Here is a 13,494-nt window from a genome sequence, read left to right on the forward strand (position 1 = left end):
ATGATTGCTGAAGTCATTGGGAATTGATGACTGATTCAACCTCCAGCCCTTTTCCTCTCCCCACCCCTCTAATCACATGATTGGTTCTCCTGGCCATCAGCCCCCAACCTGAAGTGCCAAAGTCACCTTATTAACATAACAGAAACCACTTATGTTGCTTTCATCCCTTAAGAAATTCCAATGGTCTTAGGGGTTCTGTGCCAAAAACAGGAACCAAGATCAAGATACAGGGTCCAGCAGAAGTAGCGCCTGCTTGAGTGTGGTTTGTAGGGTAATAATATGGGTGCAATAATTTATCGTTTTAATTTGAATATTTCACCTAAAATGTCATATGGTGTGCTTGAGTGTGATATTGTTATATTATAGAACTACATGCTTATATTTTGTAATAAAAGATTTTGAAATTAAAAAGGGATGTTATTTGTGCCAAACCCTGTATATATTTTTCTTATTATAAATCAGTACCACAATAGGCAAAGGAGATAGCTAACAATTCACAGAAAAGGAAATACAGTGTTAAACATTTGAAAAGATGTGCATCCTCACTTAAAGTAGGAAAATCACAAATTAAAATTTCAATTGAAAATTTTTTTCAATTATCAAATTGGCAAAGGTGAGAAAAAAATCAAATATTGTACTGTCAGGAATAACTGGAAACGGACTCAAACCTTGCTGATGAGTGTAAATCAGCACACAGCCTACAGAGAGCAATGTTGTCCATATCTATTACAACTTCAAGAAAGTAAATAACTTTGATCCAGCAATTTCACTTCTAAGAACTAACTGATGCCACAAATAACCTTCCTCTTAAAGGGCCCACGCACAGACTTACTGGGACTCACTGGCTCTGAGCTCCAGCACTGGGCAGCAGCTAGAAAGATGCCAGGGACACATGGGCGGAAGCTGAATTGTCTGGCTTTGGGGTAGGAGTTGAAAGAGCAGCTTTTTCCCAGGTAGAAGTGCTAGCAGAGGCCATTGTTTTTTGCTGAGACACCCCTCCTACCCCAGTGGAACCAGCAGGTGGGCGCCATACTGAGTCTCCATCAACCTGGCTAACACAGTTTGCCCCACCCTGGTGACTCCCTGAGCCACCCTGCCCCACCCAACTTTCAGCTCACCCAAGCCATTTCCCGTGACTTTTTAATGCAAATGACCTGTCTTGCCTCAGGCTTAGGACTTTCTAAAGTTTCCAAAGGTTCACAAACCCCAAACAAGCAGCATGTACTCTGGTCTCAGTGTGCTCAGACCTGTTGCTAAATGGCCTCAGGCCCTGAACTAGCTGGCCTCTGTTCCAAGCTTGGCCTCTCAGGGGTACCTCCAAGGCCAGTACAAGTAGAAACTATCTGCAGATTGCTTTGTAGCTCATGCAGGTGGCTGATATTGGCCAGCACCTCCCTGGAGGCCCCCTGGTCAGCTTCAGACCACACAAAAGCACCACGCCCCAGGGAAGGACTTCTGAGCTTCACTGAAGTAAGTGCTGTTCCGTGGAGTTGGCCCCTGCACAGCAGCTACTCCACTGTTGTCTCAGCCAGTCCTCTCCACAGCCCACGGGCCTCAGGGGGTAAATCCCTCACATTGATGTGCCAACAGCAATTAAGGCTCAACTACAAAAGGAGGGTGCACAGAGCCCACACAGGGGGTGGACACGGAGGGCCCAGCTTGAGTGATCTGGAAAGCTGTGCCACTGGGCCCTTCAGGACACCTACTAATACGGCCACTCTACCAAGGCTTTGAGATATTGCAGCTCTACCTACCACATAGAAACACACACGGGGCGGGGGTGGGGGGCTGCCAAAAGGAGGAGACAAGGAAACATGGCCCAAAGGAAAGGGCAGAACAAAATTCCAGAAAAAAAACTAAATAAAGTGGAGACAAACAATCTACCAGATGCAGAGTTCAAAACACTGGTTATAAGGATGTTCAGTAACTAGAGGAAGAGTAGACGAAATCAGTGAGAACTTCCACAAAGAGATAGGATACATAAAAATGAAAAGAGAAAAGAGAATCCTTGCAGGTCAGAAGAGGCTGGCACAAAATATTCAAAGTGATGAAATCAGGGACCTACAACCAGGATTACTCTATCCAGCAGAGCTAACATTTAGAATCGAAGGACAGCCCTCACCGGTCAGCTCAGTTAGTTGAGCATCATCTGGACATGCCACAGTTATGGGGTACAATCCCCAGTCAGGGCACATGAAAGAAACAACCAATGAATGAGTAAACAATTAGAACAACAAAGCAATCTCTCTCTTCTTCTCTCTCCCTCTCTCTAAAATCAATGTTAAAAAACAAGAATCAAAAGACAGTTTCCCAGACAAGAAAAAGCTAAAGACGTTCATCCGCAAACCAGTATTACAAGAAATGTTAATAGGTCTTCTTTAAGAAGAACTAAAAAAGATTTAAAAAATATGAATAATAAAATGACAATAAATACATATCTATCAAGTTACTTTTTTCAAAATCTTTAGTCCCCTTACACACACACACACACACACACACACCAGCAATCATCACAACAGTTACTTTAAATGCAAATGAATTAAATGTCTAATCAAAAGACACAGGGTGGCTGAATGGATAACAAAATAAGACCTTTACCTATGCTGTCTACAAGAGACTCACTTCAGACGCAAAGACACATACAGACTGAAAGTAAAGGGATGGAAAAAGATATTGCATAAAAATGGATATAAAAAAAATGCTGGGATAGCAATATTTATACCAGAGAAAATAGACTTTAAAACAAAGGCTATAGCAAGAGATGACAAAGGAGCCAGCAATTCCACTTCTGGCTAAAACACTAAATCAAAAAGACATATATATACATATATTCGTTGAAGCATTATTTACAATAACCTAGATATGGATGCAACCTAAATGTCCATCAACAGAGTAATGGATAAAGAGGAAGTGGTGCATATACATACCATGAAATGTGACTTAGCCATAAAAAAAAGAATGAAACCTTGCCATTTACAACCACGTGAAGGACATAGAGGGTATTGTGCTGAGTGAAATAAACCAGGGAAAGAAAGATAAATACCGTATCGTTTCACTGATATATGAAATCTAAAAAACAAACTTATAAAACAAGCAGACCATAAACAGACTCATAGAACATTTTGATGGTGGCCAGATGGAAGGGGGGCTAGGGGAATGGGTGAAAAGGGTGAAGGGATTAAGAAGCACAAATTGGTAGCTACAAAATAGTCATGTACATGTAAAGTACAGTATAAGGAATAGAGTCAATAATGTTATAATAACTATGTATGGTGTCAGATGAGTACCAGACTTACCAGGGTGATAACCTCATAAGTTATTTAAATGTGTAATCACTGAGTTGTGCACCTGAAAATAATATAATATTGTACACCAACTGTAATTGAAAAATAGAAATTATTAAAGTAACAATAAAATTCTATAGCTAGTATCATATTAAATGGTGAAAGACTGAACACATCCTTAAAATGGGAAACAAGGCAGGAATGTCCACTCCTACAACTTCTATTCAACACTCTACTGAAGATTCTAATAGGATAATAAGGTGAGAGAAAGAAACAAAAGAAAACAGATTGTAAAGACACAAATCTCTGCTTATTCACAAATGCTGTGATCATAGATGAAAAACACCTGAAGACTCTGAAAATAAGCTATTAGTAAGTCGGTAAGGTTCAAAGTCAATTCACAAAAACCAATTGTATTTCTATATATTAGCAATAAATACCTGCAGTTAAGATTTACCATTTATAATGGCATCAAAAATTAAAATATTTAAGAATAAATTTGAGCCCTGGCCAGTGTGGCTCTGTTGGTTGGGCATCAACCTGTAGGACAGGGGTCACAGGTTCAGTTCCTGGTTGGTGAGTGCAAGAAACAGCCCGTGGAAGTTTGTCTCTCATATCGATGTTTCTCTCCCTGTCTTTCTCCCTCCCTTCCCCTCACACTAAAAATGTATAAGTAAAGTTTTAAAAAAAGAACACATTTGACAAAAGATGTTTATGATTCCTCCAACTATACACTGCTGAGAAAAATTAAATACCCAAATAAATAGAGATATACCATGTTCATAGACTCAATATTTTTAAGATATCAATATTTTTAAGTTCTCTCCAAAGTGATGTATAGATTCAAGGCACCCAAGTCGAAATTCCATGCTACTTTATGAAAGTTGCAAGCTAATTGTAAAATTTATATGAAAATGTAAAAGACCCAGAGCAGCCAAAACAACTTGGAAAAAAAGAACAAAGTTGGAGGATATTTGTTCTTTTTAAAAGTATTTTTCTAGAAAGTCATTTCTAGGAGCATAATTCTAGATGAGAAAGAAAAACCAGTGTTACTAAAGTAAATTTTGCAGATCAAAAACCTTTTAGATTTGAAATATTTTAAAAGCAAATTAGTAGTTGTCACAAGATTGGGAAATGCCTGAGTGACTCCATCTTTCAAACACCAGGTGAGAATGAAATGGGATGGAGTGAGGGTGTGGCATGAGATTACCTGCTAGTGAAGTATAACATGGACAGAAAGAAAAAAATCCTATTTAATAAACAAATTAATATAGGGATAAATTTACTAATAAAAAGAAAAATATCTTATTGTATAGAAAATATTATACAAATAGTTGATGCTTCTAATTATGCTTTAATAGAGCAAAGAGGAATAACATCAATTTTTAGAAGCTCCAGAAAATGCAGTGAACTGGAAATCTGCCGACCTAAAACTTTAGTATGGGGTCCGCTACTAACCAGCCTTTGGGTGGGTAAATTTACTTCTTGAGGTCTTAGCCGTGACATCTTCAAAAGGTTATTGAAGGAATAATTTCTAAGGACTCCTTCCAGTTCTATTCTAAAAATTCTCTTTAGGTCTTTCTGTAGGGTTTTTTTTTTTTTTTTTTCAGTGTTCCTACATTTTGAGATAAAGTCTATTTATTTCTTCTCTATAGAATCCAACTTTTTGTAATTTACATATCTTTATTAGAGAATATTACTACCAGATTGTTGTGGTCATGTTGAAGAAATCAAGGGCTATAAAATGGTTTTCTGAAATGAAGAAATAAAGGCACTTAGCATGTCTCTACCTCTGATTACAGATACTTCTATTTTTTCTTCTTTCTGCAGTCCTCCCAAATGTAGTCGTTGACACACCACATGCGTAAAACACTACCAGTATTCTTCCCTACTGATTCCCAGAGCAGGCAAAGTTTAAGAGAATACATAAGTAAACTAAAATGGGTACAGGATTCTAAATGGAAATAACTAGTTCAGGGTCACTAACTGACCTCTCTCTCGCTGTATCTGAAGACCTCCCTTCAGTATTTTTGTGGTCTGATTCCTTCTTTACAGTAAGAGCTATATACATATAAGAATCTTAGTCCCAAAAGAGCCCTGTTTAGCTTATCTTTTTTTAGTGCATAAAGCCAGAATTCAAAAGATATGCAACATGAACAAAATTTCATAAAGTGTTGAAAAGTACTTTGTCTTACATTTAGCTATGATAGAATGAGGTACCCCTACCTTACTGTACCCCTGGCAGATCCTAAATGGCAGATGCTCCTTATAGAGGTGTACTGTTATGTAGGGTTTAAGAGAGATGAAATCTCCCCTTTAAAGATCATACTGTTGGGTTCACGACCTTTTGAACTTTTCTTCCTCTTCTGTTTACTTATCGCAGAACACACCATCACTCCAAAAGACCTGCTAATCTTTCCTAGCATGCGTGAGGCCATTTTGAGATACAAACTTCAGAGAGTTAAAGAAAATTCCAGGTGTGGTCTCATGTTATACAATTACTTTAGCACATGATTAAAAAATGAGATTTAAAACTTGAGGCCATCTTGACCATTGCTCAAGCCAGAACCTAAGCTCTCTCCTTCAGACTTTCATACCTATCAACACAGGTTCTGACCCAAGTCTGTTCCCTCAGTTTTAAGTAGAAGTTATACCACTAATGACCACACGAATTGTCAACTTGGCTTCTGTCTCTCAAATGTCACTTTTGGGAAACCTTGACCAATTTGTCCTAATCCCTTTGTAGCTGAGCTTCCAAAACCAATATGCAACTTTGTTATTCTGCATGCTTTCCTTATCTGTTCTTTTTTATAGCTCTTTTCATGGTGCTTCCTATTCTTGATCTTTCCTAAGGCTGTTAACTCACATTGTATTCTCTTGTTTCCCTGTGAACTCTTAAACTTTGTATTTCATAGATTTATTAACTCAGACCCTTCACTCTTGGAATGATGTGTAAATTTTGTCAACCTCAAATGGTCTACTCTGAATCTTTTGCTCTGTGCTACTCAAACTGGAAATAAATTAGTTACTTTTACCCACATACAGACATTTTTAAAATGGCAGAGAATAAATTTCACCTTCCTTTGTTTTCATTGTAATCAAGCAGTGTCTAGTCTATCACGCTTGGGGTGGTTAGGGAGCACAAAGTCTTCAGTCTATAGCCTGCCATAGATGGTAGTCACGTGGAAAAATATATAAACTGACAATCTGTAGAGAAATGTATAAAGTGAAAACGATACCAAAAGTGAATTTTTAAGTTAAAATTGTTAATACTGCCATGCTCATTCCCCCTGATCTCTATGAGAATGGATATTTGATATATTTGAGGTGTTGCTGCAGCCTGCATTTATTACTGTACAATAAGTTTTCAAAGGTAATTCTGGAAATGTTTCAGTGTGTTTGGAACGCATAAAAATTATTTCATTAAAAAAGAATACAGGTTGACAGCTGTGAGTGCTATCTCACACTTAAGTAAAAACAAAGTCAGCTGCCACCTGGCTGCAGCAGTACTTCCATTTGACACTTTCAAATACTTGGCTTAAAATAAAGTCGTGTGCTAGCCAACTAAGAAGCAAAAGAGCGTGGAAAGCAGCGAGGCAACGAAACTGGGTAAGAGCACACCATTTTCAGTTCAAGTGTTTTATCGTCTAAGACTACAAAAGCAACAAACTGTAAAATATACTAAACCATTTCCCACTGAATTCTACATGATTCTACAGTAAGTGTCATAATCTATTTTTTCCTTAAGAAACAATTCTCAGTTCTATATTTCAGCTGGAGAACCTACAATGCCAATGTAACGATAATCAGTTTAGTGGGTTAATACATTTTACTCTTCAGATTTCCATTATCCTCTTAAATACTACTTTTTCTACAACTATCTTAATGTCTGCACACGATGTCACTATTTTCTCAAATTCAGTTCCCTTTAGATTCAGTAGAAGGGAAAATCAGAGCGATTACAAGTGTGAGAAGAATACCATTCACTGTTGCTGACTCTATGACGTAGGGTCCCATGAGCAAAGACCAGGGAGAGGGCTCGGGAGCTAAGAGCAGCCCCTAGCTGATAGCCAACAAGAAAACAGGGAACTCATTCCTGCAAATATAAGGTGTAGGATTCTGCCAACAACTAGAAAAAAGAGCCAAGCCAACCCAACTTCCGACCGACAGAACTGTGAGATAATAAATTTGTATTGTTTTAAGCTGCTTGGTTTGTGGCAGTTTGTGCTCATTTGTTATGGTAGCAATAGAAAACTAACACAGATCAGGACACTGGATTAAAATGAGGGGAGACTATGTAAGTGAAGAGGATGGACTGGAAGAAGGTAAATGAGATGGCAACCACTGTGTGGCCTTGTAGAGCATTGTAAGGCCATTTGAAGGGGCAAAAACAGTTGAAAATCAAAGGAGGGGTCAAGATTTGCTCATTGATGGCCTCTTAGGTGTTGAGCGAAGAGAGGTGTTTGTTGACTCTGAAATCATTTACCTTAGCCAAGGGTGGAAGAATTGTACAGAGACGAAATAACAAACAATTCAGGAGGAGCAAATTTAGTGGGGGATGAGAGGCAGGGGCAAACAAGTGTTCACCTTGGGACATGTTATGAATGAAATGCCTATCAGACATCTAAGTGGAGATAATCATTAAGCTGTTTCATGCACAAGTTTGGAGTTCAGAGAATTGTCTGGAGCAGGAATTATTAATTGGGAAGTCCTCCCACATCATGTGTTCAAAGCCAGGAGATGATGAATTCAAATACTGAGGAAATGTGTGTAAGGAGAGAACAGTGCTTTGTGGCTTGCTTATCCCTTTTTGGAAAGTCTCTCCTAGATTGTATTTTTTTCTGATTTGTAAATACAAATATAGGAATGATCTCAAAACCAAATATTTAAAAAATATTTAGTTATGTATTTAATGAGTTACCTGACTTAAAAGTAATAAAATAGAATGAAATCCATACTATCATTGAAAATCCAAAATACTTATCACTAATTTAAGGTCTTCCAAATTCAACGCAGATCATATAGTTGTAAAAGCCCATTGAAATTTGCATAAGCTACGTACCCATATCCAAAGAATAATGAATTACATTCCTCCAATAGCTGTTGCTCTAAGACATTTTAACATCTTAGAATTACATACATTTTTATATAACATACATGCTGAAAATCTGGTGAGGAGTATTATTCTTCCAAGTCATTTTGGTTCCTCAACACTGTAAAAATTCCATACTTAAATGCCTGCAATCGAAAACAAAGGCAGAACAAAACAGAAAAACATGAACCCAACTTTGCTCCACTCTCTGTTTCCTTCCACACATACTGCCTGCATTGTGTTTTCAGTTGTTGACGATGAAATGGGTCATAGCTACTTTATTATTCTCACCAACTTTTCTTCTGAAAAGAAAGAAGTACTTGTGAGTGCTTTAGGCTGTAAAACAAAAACAAAAACAAAAAAACACTCTCTGTCATAAATCTCTCTGTATACATGCTCTCTGTATCACACAAAAAAGTAAGAGTTGCCGAAACCTTACAAGGTAGAGAAAAGCGTTGACCAGCTGCAATCATCTGCCTAAAGTACTCTTACAAGCACGATTACAAACTACTTTTGCCAAGCATGTCACAAATAATTATTAATGTGGTAACTTTAACTCCACGTTTTGAGCTTCTCCTGGACCAGGTGTGGGGTGGTTACATGCTCTTTATGGTACCACTTCACTGGATCATCTGCTGACAGAACAGATTTTTAAATCCTATCCATAATCACCCTAATTAGGACATGAAATGTCAGGACTTGCCGTGTGAATTCAATTCTAGCCAACTCTGTGGTGCCACTGACATGGCCCACATGAAAGGAGTGACTCTGTCTTGGAAACAATTTCCTTGTGCTTATGGTCTCTCCCTGCGTACCTGCCTGTATTGAAAAAATAGTAAGGAATGTTTGCAATGCGGTCCCACAAGTCTGTGAAACTTCCTTTCAGCTGGAAGCACAGTCAAATCCAAACCCTTTTATATACCTACAACACTATTGACTTTATATCTTTTAGTGGTGTTTAATTTATAATACGACTTGTAATATGCAGATTGTCCACATGTCTCTGCCTTCCATAGATTGTGGATAGTTTATTTGTTCACTTTTTTATCCTAATAGGCACACTGTTCCCAATGCTCTAGCACAAATATTTGACGTGGTTATGCAGAAGAGGGCTCTTGAAAAATGACATACAGTCCTACCTTCCCACGCTCATACTTCCCACCACCACACAACTGACTAAAAAGAGCCAAGAAAAGTAAAAACATGGGGACTTGTTTTCTTAATGAAGGCACGCTTTATGTCATTCACTAACAGATTTATATATCTAAGCTTACTTATCTTGTGCCTTTGAAGAAATACTGTTGGATGAAGGTTGTTGTGATGGTTAATTTTATGTGTCAACTTGGGCTAGACCATGGTACCCAGTTCTTTGGTCAAACACTAAACTAGATATTGCTGTGATGGTTATTTTGTAGATGTGATTAACATTTATAACCAATGAGTTTTATATAAAGGAGATTACCCTCGGTAATGGGGGTGGGCCTCAGTAAGCTGAAGGCTTCAATAGTAAAAACTGAGGTTTTCCGACGCTGGCCAGATAGCTCAGTTGGTTACAGTGATGGCCTGCTATGCTAAGGTTGCAGGTTCAATCTCTGGTCAGGGCACATACAAGAAAAAAGTAATGAATGCATAAATAAGTGGAACAACAAATCAATGTTTCCCTCTCTCTCCCACCCCTCCCTCTCTCTCTTTCTCTATTTCTTTCTCTCTCTAAAACCAATGAAAAAAACAGGGTTTTGGGAGGGGGGTTGAGTAGAATGAATATTACTTCTTTAAGACAGTAAGAGAAATCCTGCCTATGGATTTTGGACTCAAGACTGCACCTTCAACTCTTTCAACTCTTGCTGGGGTTTTCAGGCTGCCAGCCTGCCCTACACATTTTGGACTTGCCAATTCCCATAATAGCATGAGCCAATTCCTTAAAAGAAATCTCTCGCTCCATATATGCATACTGTTGAATCTATTTCGCTGAGAACCCTAACAGTTATATTTCAAAGCAATTCTTTCTTTTATAATATTCTGAACCTTTTGCTAATTGTATGTAATTATATTCTTAATTTGTTACATGGAATAAGGAAAGGAATTTGTATACTACTTGTTAATAGAATTCAGTTTCTCTGCTGGTATGGAGAACAAGAGAGTACTGTCAAAGGAACTCAACAGCAATGGTACCTCTCCTAACAAGCAGGGAAATTTTAATCAGGAGGTTTTTATATGAAGCTCTACTTGAGCCCACAGTGTGCAGCCCACCTATACATTTTCTTAACCCGTAATGGGCAGATCGCTAGGAAGTGAGGCTCCCAGAGTGGGGTAACAGATACTGCCTCCCGCTGGTGGCTTCTGCATTGCCCTGCCGGTGTGGTCTGGAGCAGGCTCATGCAGGACTCATGCCCCACCAGCGGCAGGCCTGAGGGATGCTGTGGCCCTGTGCTGCACAACACAGTTCCCAGACTGCTCCCAGGAAAGCTCTCTGGTCTCAGGGGTGCAAGCAGCCTTGGATGCGGGCCCAGTGGACGGAGCCCCTCAAATGACTGGCTTCAGTGATCTGGCAGTACATCTGGGCCCTGGGAGCAGGAGGAAGCTGTGGCGGGGCAATAGAGACACTGGCCTCACAAGTGGGCACTCCGGATAAAGAGAATGCCTCGAGCTGGAGAGATGGAGACCCCTTCATGTAGCAGCCTTAGATTCCAAAAAGGCACATAAGAATGAAGGGGGGTCTCTGGGAATGGGTTTCGATTTGTCTTTTTCAGGAACAAGGGGATTTCTGTGTTTTGCAGAAGAGAATGGCTTGGAGCAGAGTAACTTCCACTCCCCCAGATTGAGCACCCTGTTAAGAAAAACCTTTTTCCTTACCCACAAATTATTGTGTTATGCTTGTCTACAGTGCCAGATAGTCCAATCCCATTTTGCCTGGTAACAAACCTCGTTCATACGAACTGACAAGTCCTAACCAATTGCCAACAAAGAATCTGAGAAGTTGGATCAACACATTTTCTGAAAAAGATAGGACATGTTTGGAGAATGGTTGGGGTAGGAAATATGAAGTTGGTGTGTCCAGTTTCCACTGCCTCATTCATCAAGAGAATTTGTGTGTGACTTTTGGAAGTCAGTTTCATTGCATGATGTAATGGAGAAAATAATGAAGATCACAAATTTTCTTTATGCTTGTTTTTATAACCACTGTCAGTTTATTGAGATTTAAGAAATTGAAGCAAAGAAAATAGATTTAATTTATTTTAATTTAGCCAACTAGTTAAGTACTGGAAAACTTTGAAGAAATATATTGAAGTGTTGTTGGGTTTTTTTGAGGTTTTATTTATTTACTTTTAGAGAGAGGAGAAGGGAGGGAGGGAGAAAGAGAGGAAGAGAAACAGCAATGTGCTAGAGAAACATCAATTGGTTGCCTCCCACGTACCCCCAACTGGGGACCTGGGCTGCAACCCAGGCAGGCATGCACCCCAACTGGGAATCAAGCCAATGGCCTTTTGGTTCACAGGCTGGCACCCAATCCACTGAACCGCACCAGCAGGGCTGAAATGTTTTTAGAATTAAAAAGTTTTAATGCCACTTGATAGACCTCCCATGATCCCCAAAGGCTGCACACTTTTTCCTGATGTTATATAACAGAACTCTCTCCGTCCACTATAAAAGTAACAGTTTTGTATTCAGATTCCAACTTGACATGTGGATTAAGATGGTACCTGAGATTATTATGTTTTTAAAAACTAACTTCTCTAAACTCAAAGGAAGAACAGATTTTAAAGAGTTACACAATTCCTTTGTGGGAAATAAGCCCTGATTTTGAAAGCTATTCATAACTTTGGGATTGTATACGAGTTGTTTACTGTGACTTTGGGATAAAAACCACAAGATGTGTGTGATTTTAAAGCCCCTGCCCTATTAAGGTGACTCATTTTCAAAAGAAACCACTTGTGCTAAAAGCAAACTAGACCTATTAGCAAACAATCTCAGTGAACATTTAGATTTCACTGTGAAAATGAATAAGCCGTGAAAGGAAAATTACATTTCATTGTGTAATTGTTTGTTTCAGCTCTGCTCTCCTCCTTCAGCCTCCTAAAGAGAAGGTCCAGCCTTGATAGACCAATTCCTTGGGGCTTTTGTGATTCCAACTAAGGAAAAAAAAGAGCTGGGGGAAAAGATCTGAAGAACAGGCCACATTTTGAAAGCACACAAGCAGCTATCTTGTATGAGAACAGTGGAGGAGAAAAAGGAGAAGTGTTTAAGATCTGTTGTTCGTAGCTTATATGCTTCACTGTTCAGGCTATGAGAAGCTTAAAAATTTATTTTGAAATCAGATTTCAGATCCTTGCCTGTGTTTTTTGGAAACGGTACTGCTCTAAGTCTGGACCACGTGGGCCACAGATTTCTAAACATTACACAAAATAGCAATCTTGAGCTATAGGAATTTTAGAACAAATTTTGAGTAATGTTTGTGGCTTCCTAGCTACTTTATGAAATTGCAACGTTAAAAACCTTTGTCGGCAAATAACCTCAATCAGATTGTTAGGAGTTAAGAATAAAAACACCCTCATACCTCCTAGAACATTTCAGGGTATAAATATCAGTACTCTCTTTACATTGACCAGTCCAGTAGCCCTAGGTAGGAGAGTATATATTTTTTTACAAAATAAAGTGTATTGTACTGGTCTTGGGATTGCATATCTATTTTTGCTAAAAACAAAAACAAAAACAAAAACCCTATTGTTTTGGATTGCTAATAAGCTATAATTACTAACACCAGTAATAAAAACTTAAAGTATTCATGAAACTGGGCTGAACACATGCCCCGAGGCCCACTGGACTGTGAGAAATCTGGTCAATCTAGAAGTTGACCAATCAGTTCTTGAGTGATTCACAACATGTTTTATCAAGAAAGAGTGAAAACTCACTCTTTCAATAGTAATTTTTTTAAAGTAGAAATATCTTTGTATTTTGGGGGCCTGTTTAGTGTATTCAAGTTCTTTCACAAAACGAATACCATGGTCGCAATTCAATATAAAAGGTTGAAAAGATGTTCCTCGTTTTCTTCAGAAAGTTAATGTACCTTTTCCAGATTTCTCTTTGCTCAAAGATGAAGCTTTGTATCTGGGAAATGCT

At 38.6% G+C, this 13,494-nt stretch overlaps 1 long non-coding RNA gene across 2 annotated transcripts in view; it reads right to left on the reverse strand.

Annotated features, from left to right (window-relative positions):
* LOC123479673 (uncharacterized) overlaps nucleotides 1-13,494 on the reverse strand; it is a 33,195-nt gene that overhangs the window by 17,862 nt on the left and 1,839 nt on the right. The window lies entirely within an intron of this gene.

This window comes from Desmodus rotundus, chromosome 2 (genome assembly GCF_022682495.2).
Source record: "Desmodus rotundus isolate HL8 chromosome 2, HLdesRot8A.1, whole genome shotgun sequence".
Classification (NCBI taxonomy): domain Eukaryota; kingdom Metazoa; phylum Chordata; class Mammalia; order Chiroptera; family Phyllostomidae; genus Desmodus; species Desmodus rotundus.